Raw genomic sequence first — 13,713 nt, 5'->3', positions numbered from 1 at the left:
AGATAATTGGCAAATATAATAGAAAAGTACTCAAACTGAATCCTGTCAGTCATCTGAATGAGTGGATGCATTGAAAGTTATGTGAAATAATAAAATAAACTCACCAGCAAGCACATTTTGTAAAACTTCAAGGCATTTGTTGAACAAACTGACAGTAACCAGAGGGAAGTGGGGAGGGAGATAACAGGAGAAAGAAGGAAAAGGGTCGCAAAGGAACGTGTATAGAGGACTCACGGACAAAGCCAAAAGAGGGAAGATGGAAAGGGCGGTGGGGCAGGAAAAAGTGGTGGTGGGAACGTGGAGACAATTGTATTTGAAAAACAATAAAAAATGATAAAGAAAAAAAATTTTTTAACTTCCAGGCAAAAAATTCTAGGTGCAGAGCTGCATAAAAAAAGAAGTATAAGCATATATCATTATTTTGTTCATGTGAGTTTACAAGCTAATTATTAATTTCAATAAAATGAATACACGACAATACTGGAAAGATAGGAGGAATATGGAGTTGAATGTGAGCCCAATAATCATCTGTAAAAATGAAGTGTTAATAGTTAATGTCTAAACTTTCTAAATCAATAAATATTATAAGTATACTTTGAAGAAAGTACTAGAAAAATAAGCAAAAAACAAAGTAGAAAGGGATTTGTTCTGAGTAGCTAAATTGTTACTTTGTCCAATTATTACAAATTACTTTTTACATTACAGAGAATTAGTATCTTTGCATTGCAAGTATTTCTGTGCTATTTGATTTATCAAAAATTTTTACTATTTTAATTAAAGTTTTAATTTAAATAATACGGTGGTGTAGAGGAATAAGGAACAAAAGGGTGATAAAATGGACTATATATAAAAATAAGCATTCAAGATTATAACTACTTTTTTAATAAACATAGATTTTTAGATTCTTTTTCATTCCAAAATTGCTTACCCCAATTTCTCACTTATTGAAACATAAAACTTGAACATGAGTTAGACTGCAATGCTTTTGAGAAGCAAAAATCAGAAAACCAGCCAAATAATTACTTTTTTTCCTAATGTAAAAATAATTTTAGAAGGAGGAAATACAGGAATGGTACAGAAACTCAGTGATTCTCTTAGAAAACCAAGCCTTTTTATATCTCTCTATTCCACCCTCTTCAGAATGCTAGCGTATTTGCTCAGTGTTGAAAGATGGCTATTTATCAACACATACTACACCTGTGCTTTGGAAGAAGAAAGGAAAAAAAGAGGTATACAAAGACTTCTACATTTATTTCATTAGCCATAACCGTGCTACGTGGTTTTCCCTAGCTGTATGAGAAGCTAGAAAATTGAATTTTTAGCCTTTACGGCTTCTAACAAAAAATCATACACAAGGGAAGGGGTTTAGAAATAAAGGTGGGATCACCTATTTCTCTATCATTTCATGGTTTTGTGATTTTAAGGTGGATGATGAAGATGACAATGAATAACTTTTAAAAATTATTATACTATTGAGGTTAACTGATGGTTCTTTGGATGGTTTCCCATTGGAATTTAAAAAAATAGACCTGTTAAAAAGGGTAAAAAGACATAAACTAAAATTTACATTTGTGGCATATCAGACAATTTGGTAACAAATTATGTATATAACCTCATTTAATCTTCATGATTAACTTAGAACATATTTTTTCTTCATTTTAAAGATGAAAAAATGAGAGTCAACTATATAAAATAATGTATTTAAAATCACACCAAAAGTGATATATCGTCAATAAGGAAAAATAAGACTGTATTCCTCCAATAGTTGAGCTTTTACAACTATAGTAATGAACAGCTCACACTCCAAGAATTATAGGGAGGATTTTCCTCATGGGTGTTTAGACTTCCATTTTTATTCCATACAGCAAAAATCTAGCACTTGCCAACTCAGTGACGAAGAGTATGTCTCACGTGGCAATTCAGAGTTGTCTGTTCCTTCGGGTCACATCCACAAAGTAGATGGCAAGTGTCACCTGAAACATCAAACACTCCAACTCCCAGCATTCTTCTGCTACATGATGGATGAGCCCTGATAACCAAAGGCGTGAATATAATTCCATTAGATTTAAAACTCATAGAAGAAGTTGAAGAACTTAAAAGTGTTCTCATTTTTTCCAGCTGAAGTTCATAATTTGCCATAAAGAATGGTTCATACAGTAAAGAACTAATTATAAATATAATTAGTAGATACTTATTATGATTTAAGACTTTTCATTTATTCTCTCAATTATTGTTATTATTTTGTGGTGATACAATTACCTACATTTTATATGATAGAGTGTGAGTTCTTAAAGGATAAATCATTTATTTGCTAAAGTGGTAATATTTGACCACTGGACTCAATGTCAAAGCCAATGTCTTTAACCATTGTGCTGTTTTTAATGTCAAAACTTTCACTTTACTAGACCACAATGGAAAGAAAGCTTGGTAATTTATTGTTGGGATATGAAGGAATGCTCAATAATGACATGACAGAGAATGAAGAATAAAGAGCAAAAGTAGCAGTTTCTGCATGCTTTTTTTCCCCCTTTAAAATTGTGTATCATTGCTTACCAACTCAGTAGAGTCTGGAAACAGTAAACTTGTTAATTAAAGATAAGCATCTCTGTCCCACTTATAGGACCAAAGCACAAATATGATGAAGAGGAGGCTAAAGTTAAAGAATGCTCATGCTCCTCCTGCTGAGGGAAAATGCTAGTAGGAATGTTCACAGAAAGTAGATGAGCAGAAGCAAGTGCCATGGGTAGAAAGCAAAGGTGACTGAGATTTCATTGCCTGTGAAAGATGATGGAAAGAACGACCTTGTAACTATTACTGGGATTATAGCTTATTTAAACCCCCTCCTAAAGGATGGGAAGAGACATAGCTCAATGGTCAGGATCTGGGCCAAGCACCCATGACTGGAGGTGTTAGGTAAATTTCAGAATTGCTAGAGAAGAAAGGATAAACACTGGAAAAAAAACCAAGCAAAGCAACAAACACTCACCTCAACCTACAAAGTCACATTTTAATATCTATAAAGAAATTAATATTCACAACAATAAACAGCAACATTAAAAGTCAGGAGAAAGATTTGCCAAAATAAAGAACAATCTGAAAGTAATGTAAAAATAAATTTGCCAAGAATGGTCCAAGAGAAAATAATATGAAATGAAACAAAATGATTAGAAGCAGCATAAAAGGAGAATCTGAAGAATCAATTATAATTACTGAAAATAAATGTAGAAGTCCTTCAAATGATAGGATAAAATTTGAGGACATAAAAACATAATTTAAATCCATTATCCCTATAGTGAAAAAAATTAAGACCCACATTTTTGTATGTTTGGGTTATTTAGCATATAAACACCATAGAAAAAAGGCATTTTGTTACAAAACTAAAATAAACAGCAACAATCAATGCCTTTGTTCAGGCAGAATAAAGATAACTAAAAATTTAACCCCCCAATTTTTGCCTCATTTTAACCATTTATTAAATGAAAAGAAGGATAATAATATGACTTAGTGGTACTTGAAACTTTGTATGGGTAGTTGACAGTCCAGATTTCTCTATAAACCTTTCACTATCTGAAAACACTATTTTTCATGAGACATTACAGAAAAAATGTTTTTTGCTACATTCAAAAAACAAAGAAAAAACCTATCTCTAGTGTCTAGATGATTTTGTTCTCTCTGTTCCAACATATTTGCTGGCTTTTATGAAGATGGGATCTTAGTCAGAGATTCAAACAATGGCATTGAAAAAGAAGTCTTTTGATAATGGTTATATTGTAGTTATTTTTTCACCTTTTATTTCTTGTCTTGTGAGTGCCTAAATAATAAACCCCAGGGAACCTGTCAATATATTTCCTGGAACACCTGAAACTGTTGTTATTCTCTAGTTCCAAATTCAATATATTTTGTTTGCAATATAAAGCATTTTAATTATAATACAAATTATATATGGTACAACCATGCATCAGTAAACAAAGAACTAATTTGTGTTCTTTCTGTACTTATAATTTGTTGACTAATTAGTCTCTCTATGAGACAGCAAGTGACTTATAAATACAAACCTCCTGAGACTATAAAGGTTAATTTTGAAGTGATTACAAATATCCTAGTAACATAATAATTAATAATTACATTTGTGATGCAGAAGTCTTTTGAGCATCAATCCATAACCTTTGTAAATAAGTACAGATGGTTGGCCTCATTTAGGAAGACTCTGCATTATTCCTTTCAGTCAATTGAGCTTTGATGTGCAGCAGAATCAACTATTTACACCATCATTATTCTAAAACCATATGCATTTCTCTGTGTGTGCATGCATGTGTGAGACACACACAGATACACACACATCCTGTGCCTGGGCACATCATAAATTCATACTGTCAGCCTGACCCTGAGCTATGACTAGTCATGTGTTGGAATAATTCACTAAGTTGTGGCAAAGAAGTTTATTTACCTGAGGGTCACAGACAACTTTTGGGAGAGAATTTAGCCTATGGAATAAGAAAGGCACACGGACTCTTTCACAAATATCAATGGGAGAATGATTCTGAGAACAAGTGGGTATCTACCATTTGGCTATAAACCTGATCCCAACTTACATGCATTTCCAAATAGGTCTTAAAAAGCGAAGAGTCTATGATTAAAGGTTAAAACTGGAGTGCTTCTTTTCCTTCTCTGAGATATTGCAATTTTAAAGTATTACTGATTGTATTTCACTTTATATTTTCAGTTCTTAGCTTGTGGCAACTGTTAAAGATGTCCCATGAAATTCTTTTCTAATAATAGATAAAGTACTGAATTTGATACTGATTTAAATCTTAACTATTTCAAACTATTTTCCGTTGTATAACTTTACATATCAATAGACTCTGCTGAGTGGGAAAGGACCAGGTCAACAACGGTCATCAGAAATTTGGCATAATCTTTACCCTATGTGAACGCTCCCCTAGCCTACATAAACATAGCATTAATAGAAGTAATGATTGTGTGATATTGCTGGGCTCTCCCGTTGGGATTCTAGGGACACTTCTCTTTCCTTGAGTTTTATCAGCAGGTGTACCATAAAGACGAGGGAGGAGAGGTTGTTTATAAATTCATGATTTAATTAAATCTCTCCCAGGATGTCCTACTGGCATCCTGCGTTTCTGACACTCTCCATCCAACCTGCGTCTCCTGCAATCTTCCCCATCTTAGTTCTCAACTTTATCCTTCTGGAACTGAAACTGTTGTTACAAAAACTGTTATTACAACTTTATCCTTTTGTTACTGAAACTGTTCAGTACAAAATCCTGAGACAAATTCGGTTCCTCTCTATTTCAACAACATTTCTAACGTGTCAGCTCTAACTTAAAATACACCTAAGAATCCAACGGTGACTGCACCCTTTTATCAAACTTCCACCACTTTTTACTGAGATTACAATAATAATATAATTATGCTGTTCCTCTTCCAATCTACACTCAACTTCTGCCTTCCTCCAAACAACACTCAACCCAATAGCTTGAGTGGCCATTTAAAATATAAATTTAATCACATTTCATTGCTCATAATCTTGTCTTTCAAATTCATTTTTTACTTTGACCTACAAAGCACTACATAATCTTGCTTCTTATCACTTCTTACTTCTTTTTTTATGCATATCAAAGATCTTATTTAATTATTAATTAATTAATGAGTTAATCAGTAAGATATTACAACTGTTTCGAAGGCAATGGCAAAAAAATAATATGGGTGTTTGTGAATGCTGAAATAGATTTTTAAAATTGAATTTACTGGGGTGACACTGGTTAAGAAATATACAGGTTTCTGGTGCATGAATTCCACAACACATTATCTGTACATTGTATTATGTGTTTATTAGCCCAAGTCAAGTTTCCTTCCATCACCATTTATCTAACCATATGCTCGTCCACATGCCCCCAACCTCTCCCCACCAGCAATCCCCTTTTTACTTCTTTGAACCCTTCTCTCTCTCCCTCAACTGTTTCAAACACAGTAATCTCTTTGCTGTTTTAAAAATCACCCAGCCATTTTACTGTGTGAAGTTACTTTTTTCAAGTGACTGCCCTATTTATTTATTTTATTTTATTTTTCAGTTACAGTTTACATTAAATATTATTTATGTTAGTGTCAGGTATACAGCATAGTGGTTAGACAATCATATACTTTACAAATGTTCTTCCTAATATTTCAAATATCTACCTGGCACCATACATGGTTATTACAATATTACTGACTATATTTCCTATGATATAGTTTGTATCCCCATGACTATATTGTAACTACCAATTCATACTTCTTAATCCTTCATCTTTTTTATCCCATCCCCAAATCTCCCTATTCTCTGGCAACCAAAAGTCTGTTGCCTGTATCTATAGGTTTGTGTTGATTTTTATTATTTGTTTATTCTGTTCCTTAGATTCTACATATAAGTTAAATCATGATATTTATCTTTCTCTGACTTATTTCACTTAGCATTATACTCTCCAGGTCCATCCATGCTGCTGCAAATGGTAAGACATAATTTTTTATGGCTTAGTAATATTCCATTGCATAAATGTACCATCACCTTTATATCCACTCATCTATTGATGGACACTTGAGTTAATTCCATAGCTTGGCTATTGCAAATATGCTGAAATGAATATAGGAATGCATATATTCTTTCAAATTAGTGTTTTGGGTTTCTTCAGGTATATTCCTAGAAGTAGAATCTCTGGGTCATAGAGTTGTTCTATTTTTAATTTTTAAAGGAAACTCCATACTGTTTTCCATAGTGGCTGCATCAATCTGCCTTCCCACCGAAAGTGCACAAATGTTCCCTCTTCTTTACATTGTTCTTAATGCTTCTTGATTTATTGATGACAGGTATTCTGACATATATGAGATGAAATTGCATTTGGCTTTAATTTGCATTTCTCTGATGATTAGTGACATTGAGCACCTTTTCATATGCTTATTGGCTATCTGTGTGTCCCCTTTGGAGAAGTGTCTATTCAGGTCCTCTGTCCATTTTTAATTGGATTTTTTGTTTGTTTTTTGAGTGCTGGTATATTTGAGTTCTTCATAAACTTTGGATAGTAATTACTTATCACATGTATCATTGGCAAATGTCTTCTCCCATTCAGTAGGTTGTCTTTTTGTTTTATTGATGGTTTCTTCTGCCGTGCAAAAACTTTTTAGTTTGATGTGGTCACATTTGTTTGTTTAACATTTTGTTTCCCTTGCCTGAGGAGATATGTTAGAAAAAATATTGGTAAGAGAGATGTCAGAGATTTTACTGCCTATGTTTTCCTCCAGGAGTTTTATATTTTTGAATCTTACATCTAAGTCTTCAATTCATTTTGAGTTTATTTTTTATATGGTGTAAGAAGGAAGTGACCACTCTATTTAATATTGTATTTCTATTCCCTTCAACCCACTACTTTATATTCACATTCTCAGTTTTAATTATGTTCCCTTATCCCCAATAGGCTATATATATATATATATATATATATATATATATATACACACACACACACACACACACACACACACATATATATATATATAATCTTTTCTTCTGTCTTCTCCCATAAAACACAGATATCTGAGGGTAAAACTTTTGGTTTTGTTCTTTCACTGTAAATAATGCCTAGAGAGTAAATGTTCAATAAATTTTGGGGGATGAAAAAGGAGGACATACAGAGGATCCAGAGTCACATGAAAATATGCTCAATATCACTAGCTGTCAGAGAGATGCAAATTAACCACCATGAGATACCACTTTACACTGGTCAGAATGGCCATCATAAACAAAACAACAAACAACAAGTCTTAGAGAGGTTGTGGAGAAAAGGGGACCCTAGTGCATTATTGGTGAGATTGCAGACTGGTACAATCACTATGGAAAACAGTATGGAATTATCTCAGAAAACTAAAAATGGATCTGCCTTTTGATCCAGCAATTCCACTGTTAGGATTATACCCTAAGAACCCTGAAACACCAATCCACAAGAACCTATGCACCCCAATGTTCATAGCAGCACAATTTACAATAGCCAAGTGCTAGAAGCAACCTAGGTGCCCATCAGTAGATGAATGGATCAAAAAACTATGGTACATTTATACAATGGAATTCTATGCTGCAGAAAGAAAGAAGGAGCTCCTACCCTTTGCAACAGCATGGATGGAACTGGAAAGCATTATGCTTAGTGAAATAAGCCAGATGGGGAAAGACAAATAACCATATGATCTCACCTTTAACAGGAAGCTAAACAACAAAACAAACAAGCAAGCAAAATGTAACCAAAGACACTGAAATAAAGAACAGGCTGACAGTGACCAGAGGGGGAGAGGGGAGGGAATTTCAGGGGAAAAAGGGAAGAAGGGTTTACAGGAACAAGTATAAAGGACACATGGACAAAAACTAGGGGGTGTGGAAATGGGAGGGAGGTGGAGAGAACTGGGGGGGGGTAGGCTGGGATGAGAATAAAAGACAGAAAACTGTACTTGAAAAACAAAATAAAATTTTCAATTAAAAAAAAGAAAAATAGTCTCTACCTTACACTTAGGTAAGAATGATGTGAAACTGATTTCCTTAAATGCATAAACAATAGTTAAATTGGGTAAATAAAAGCCATTAATTCTAGCATGCAGGTGAAAATAGCAATGACACTATCTGATATGGTTTAAAAAATCAATAAAATTTATATATTATAATTTTGGATAATAATGTGTTTTTTAATATTTACCCTTTAATTGTGTATACCTAGTTACTTTATTTGTATTATAAGTAGAGTCTTGAAAATATTAAAACTTTTTAAAATATAATTTATACTATATAAGTGAGATTAGGACACATTCATTTGTATTTACAGAATACCAATTTTTAATCTAAATCTTTGATTTATTTTCAAGCTTATCAAATTAATTTTGTAAGTAAAGGACCAATGTAGTACTTTTATTTATTTTTCCTTCTTTGATCAAAATGTGGATATGTCCATAAGAGTTTGTCATGTATTAGAATATAATCTGCCATTGGTGTCCCATGAGCAAATATTACACAGAATATTCCACCCAGCCTCACCACCACATCTTGAAAAATATAAAATCATTCCATTGTCATCTCAAGCACTGAGAATAAATAGGCAGTATTCTTATCTGCAAAACACAGTTTACTTGACCTCTCCGAGCTCTAACCTCTGTCTGCTCAATTCAGTGAGATCATTGGGTTTTGTGTGGATTCCCCTTCCATTTCCACACAGTTAAGGATTATAACTATAGTCTTCACTTTGGTTGTTTTCTTTTTCATAGGGAATACAGTGTGGCACTGCTATTGTTTAATATCTAAAAACTCTTCTCTCTTATGATGTTTCACATTGTTTATGGTTAGTTAGGGAGGTTAAATCTCTAATATTCCTTCTTGGCTGAAGGTGGAAGTCAATTATTGTTACTAACATACAAGTCACTATCATTCATATGTAGACAGAGTACAGCTGTGACTCAGCAAACATGAGGTTTACAAGAAGCCAAAGAGTCAATGGATAAATTTCAGTGCTGGAAAATCCAAGGATCTTTTTCGAAAAGACAGATCTGAGAATTATGTATGGGTTTTCCAAGCATGAATATTTATGTACACATTTGTCTTACCTATTGTCTTACAGATTTGTTGGTTTCCCTTTAAGTAACTGTCTTTTCTCTTTTGTGTAATAGGAAATAAATACTAGGCTATGCTCCAAATGAAAATATAATAAAATGTCACTTTATTATCTATATAATATGAAAATTACTTGTTTTCTCTTTTCTTTTAGTTTTTCCTTTCTTACATGTAGAATGGGGTCCTACTTTCTTTTTCTCATTCCATTTTATGATTAGACAGAACACAGTTGTAATGAGGCTTAAATAACAGTTACAGCACTCTGAAAATCCTAAAATCATACATAGATCATTCTGGGGCTTTAGTATTTCTTCCCTGCTAGGCAACTATGGGGAATGCAATTCTTGCATTTAGAAAACAATTCTCATATATTTTAGACAATCCAAACTCTTATTCCAAGATAGATCCTATGTGCCTTCCACCCACAAAGCAATTCCAGGTTGTCAGAATCTGCTGTGAATCTGATGGTCTATTAAGCGAAAGGGATATCTAGTGATTGTTAGCTTTAGAATCCATCACAGGAAAGCCGCCAGCGGAAGCGTCCAGTTTGCATCTCTTCTGTTTAGAGCAGTCACGTGTGCTGTTGATAACTTCAATATTTAATTCTGGTAAAAATGCTCTGGTAAATATTGCTGGTAAGATGCTCCATTTATTGTGTGATGTCATAAATTGGCTAACAAGGCAACCCTCATTTCAGGTACTTAAATGAATATGTTATTTGAAGAGTATGCCCCATGTAAGGGAGGAGAGTGGTGGAGGAAGAATAGAAAGGTTTTATTTTATGGGAATAGATTAGTTACAGTCTCTCTTCTACTTACAGGCCAGTTGGAACTAGTGATTATGTCCATTATGTTACATAATAACCCAGAAGTAAAGTTAATCCTAAATGCAAGGGGGCATGAGACAGTTTAACACAAAATTCTGGTGAGGCTGAAAGTAAATATAGGTTTTTTTTTCGTAAAGTGGCTGCTGAGGTCGTTTACTAGTAGAACACGGTACACAATCAAATAGTACAACAATTTCTTAGTAAAGGAGCATTTTTCTTGTAGTTCTCTGGCTTTTAAGTTATCTCCTTTCATTAAATACACAGAGCACCTTACAGCATTCCACAGACTTTAGTATCTCAGAGAAATAGGCTTAGCAGCGCATGTCCACCACAGAGGGGAGCAAACCTCCCATGTTTTATTATTGCTTAGTGTTATTTTGTTTGCTTTTGTGTGTCTGTTCGTTTATCTGTTTTGCTGACTATTAAGGGCAGATATTCCTAAAGCCATAGAAATCATATTAACATAATCTATAATTTAATGCCTCCAAATTGAGCCATGATAAACAACTATCTTATATGTAAAAAAGTCAAAACTATACAAAATTTTTAATTTTGATAGCTTAAACCACTACAGTTATAACTTCCCAAACTCAAACCCCTAACAAAAATTTTCTGGAATCCTATTATGTTCTCTTTAGATAATATTCCACAAATGCTTGAAATGAGGTTCACTCTGGTTCTCCAACCCTGGCCATTCCTGGTGAACCTCATGGTGGCACTGTGACTGCTTCCCACAGAGGGACTGCGGCCCGTGTTGTGGTCCTGCCTCAGAGTCGGCCTGAACCCTCAGTAAGCCTCAGCTCGCCAGGCATCTCTGTTAGATTTGATAGGAGATGGTTCTTTCCCAGTTCTGTGTTTCTCTTTGTCTCTTAGATCTCAAAGCAATATTATGGGTGTTAAACCAGCTTCCTTAGCTTCTCCTCTAGTGGGACTTACAGTTGGTTGAATTTTAACATGGCTCCAAAGATTCCTGCCATCTGCTGTGCACACCTTATATGACCGCTCCCCTCGAGGGTGGATGGGACATGGGAGTTGGACAGAATGGTCACTCCCATGTTATGGTTGTTATGGATATTTCACATGGCAAAGGTGAAGGGACTTGCAGAGGTAATTAGAGTCCCAGAGCAGTTAATTTTGAGTTAATCAAAAGGGAGATTACCCTGAGTGGGCTTGACCTAATCAGATAAGCCATTTAAGAAATTCTATAAGTCATAGATTCTCCTGGTGGTCTACAAGCCTCCATGAATTCTACAGCTGCAAGGAACTGAATTTTGGTAACAACAATGGGAGCATCTTAGAGGGAGATCCCAAGTTTCAGACGAGGCTCCAGATCTGACCATTATTTTGATCTCAATCTCATGAGACCCTGAGCAAAGAACTCACTGAAGCTGTGCTTGTACTTTTGACCTACAACTGTGCAAAAATTAATGGCTGTTGTTGAAGCTTCTAAATATGTAGCAATTTATTCTATAGCAATGGAAAACAAATATACCTTTCTTCATTCATAGCACCTTAAACAACCTGTCAAATGGGCAATACTTTCCTAACCTCCCACTTTGCTTTAAACGTCTTTTCAAGTACCTTTACAAAATTTTTTTTCCTTCTTTTCTGAGCCCAAATTAAAACATTAGTGCTCAGCAACCATTATTAAGCCTCAATTCACACCAATGGACCTCAAAAACCTTCCCTGTCCCCGGGTAACTCTCACCCCAAACCATACACACACACACACATAATCCCAAAGTAGACTCAACCTGGCTTATTTCTCACATACAGAAATGGGCATTAAGACTGATTTAATACAAGTAAGTGACAAGTCTTAGGTGCACTGATGTCAACTGTTACAAAAGCAGTAGTTTTCATAGATCCAATATAGCATAAGCAACTGTGGACTCTGCATGAGACAGAGAAACAGAGAAATCCCTGGTTATTCTAAGGTTAGTTAGGGTTAGGGTTAAGGTTAGGATTAGTCAGGGGTGCTCAGTGCATACTACATGTGCTGCCACCAGCCATTCTTATATTTATGCCAGACATTGGTAATTATTCCCTTATTTTTCCCCAGGAAGCCTCAATACAAACTCAGAATCTTTCTCAGAGTATCAGTCTAATTATATTCTACTAATTTGTTAGAAATATAAGAAATAATATTTATATAATGTAAATATCACATGTTAAAAATTAAAGTGAAAAATGTTTACATGTATACTAGTAAATAAATAGTAGTCATTAATGCTATGCACTTGTTTACCCCTCCCTAAACACTTATTGAACACCCAGCATGTGGCAATGATGGATTAGGCTCTGAGAGCAGCATGATGAATAAGATCCTGGATAACTCTGTCCTGGGGATGTATGTCATACTATTGGGCCTATATGCACATTATTTAGAAATCAAATAGATTATATTTTACAGAATGTAAAAAAAATGCCAACTAATCTTTTTCTATTTAGAATGTGAGTTAATAAGAGTCTTTGAGATTTTTATATCCTAATTCCATAGAGTGACTATGAATTAGCCCTTGCAAACTATTTGGAAGAAAAACTTATGTTGTTCGAAAGCGAATGAATCCTCAAATTCAGTATTCTGAGTAGTTACATCAGGTATCAAACTTTGAGGCCATATACCGTTGGTACAGGTCCCTGGTTTCTGCTCCCTAAAATAAATGGAAGCTATTGAAATGTCATTAAAGTGACATTTGGTTTTAACTTGGCATATGGAATCAAAAAGAGGTTAGGTAACCATGTATTTTTCATATAGTCTGGTGGTAGACAGAGTGGGGATATCGCCATCTTATCGGCTCCATACAAGGTATCTCATTTGGTGCATTGACATTCAAAAACTTTTTTTTAAAAGCCCTCAAAAGTACTGATCAAAGCTCATGGATGCAGTGGTAAGCCTGAGGTGAAAATAAATGAGAGAAGAAGCAGCAGAGCTAAAGAAAAGTTTTTGACACAGGAGAGAGAAAGGTGTGATGCAAGCTGATGGAAAGAAGCTGATGGAAAGAAAGGGACACAGCAGAAGACATTAGGGTTCAGAATGTCTCATCCTTTGCACTATTGACCTTTTGGGCCCTAGAATTCTTAGGGCTTTTCCTGTACGTTAAGGATGTTTAATAACATCCTTGTGCTCTATACCAGATCCCAGTACCATTTCCTCTCCCAAGTTGTGACAACTGTAAATACTTCCCGACATTGTCAAATGCTTCCTGGGGAATGGTGGAGTCACAAACTGCCTCTATTGTGAGCACTGCTG

This window comes from Sturnira hondurensis, unplaced genomic scaffold (assembly GCF_014824575.4).
Source record: "Sturnira hondurensis isolate 20B ecotype Veracruz unplaced genomic scaffold, ASM1482457v3 Scaffold0014384, whole genome shotgun sequence".
Classification (NCBI taxonomy): Eukaryota; Metazoa; Chordata; class Mammalia; order Chiroptera; family Phyllostomidae; genus Sturnira; species Sturnira hondurensis.
The sequence above is the reverse complement of the archived record's forward strand: the minus strand, read 5'-3'. Positions refer to the sequence as shown.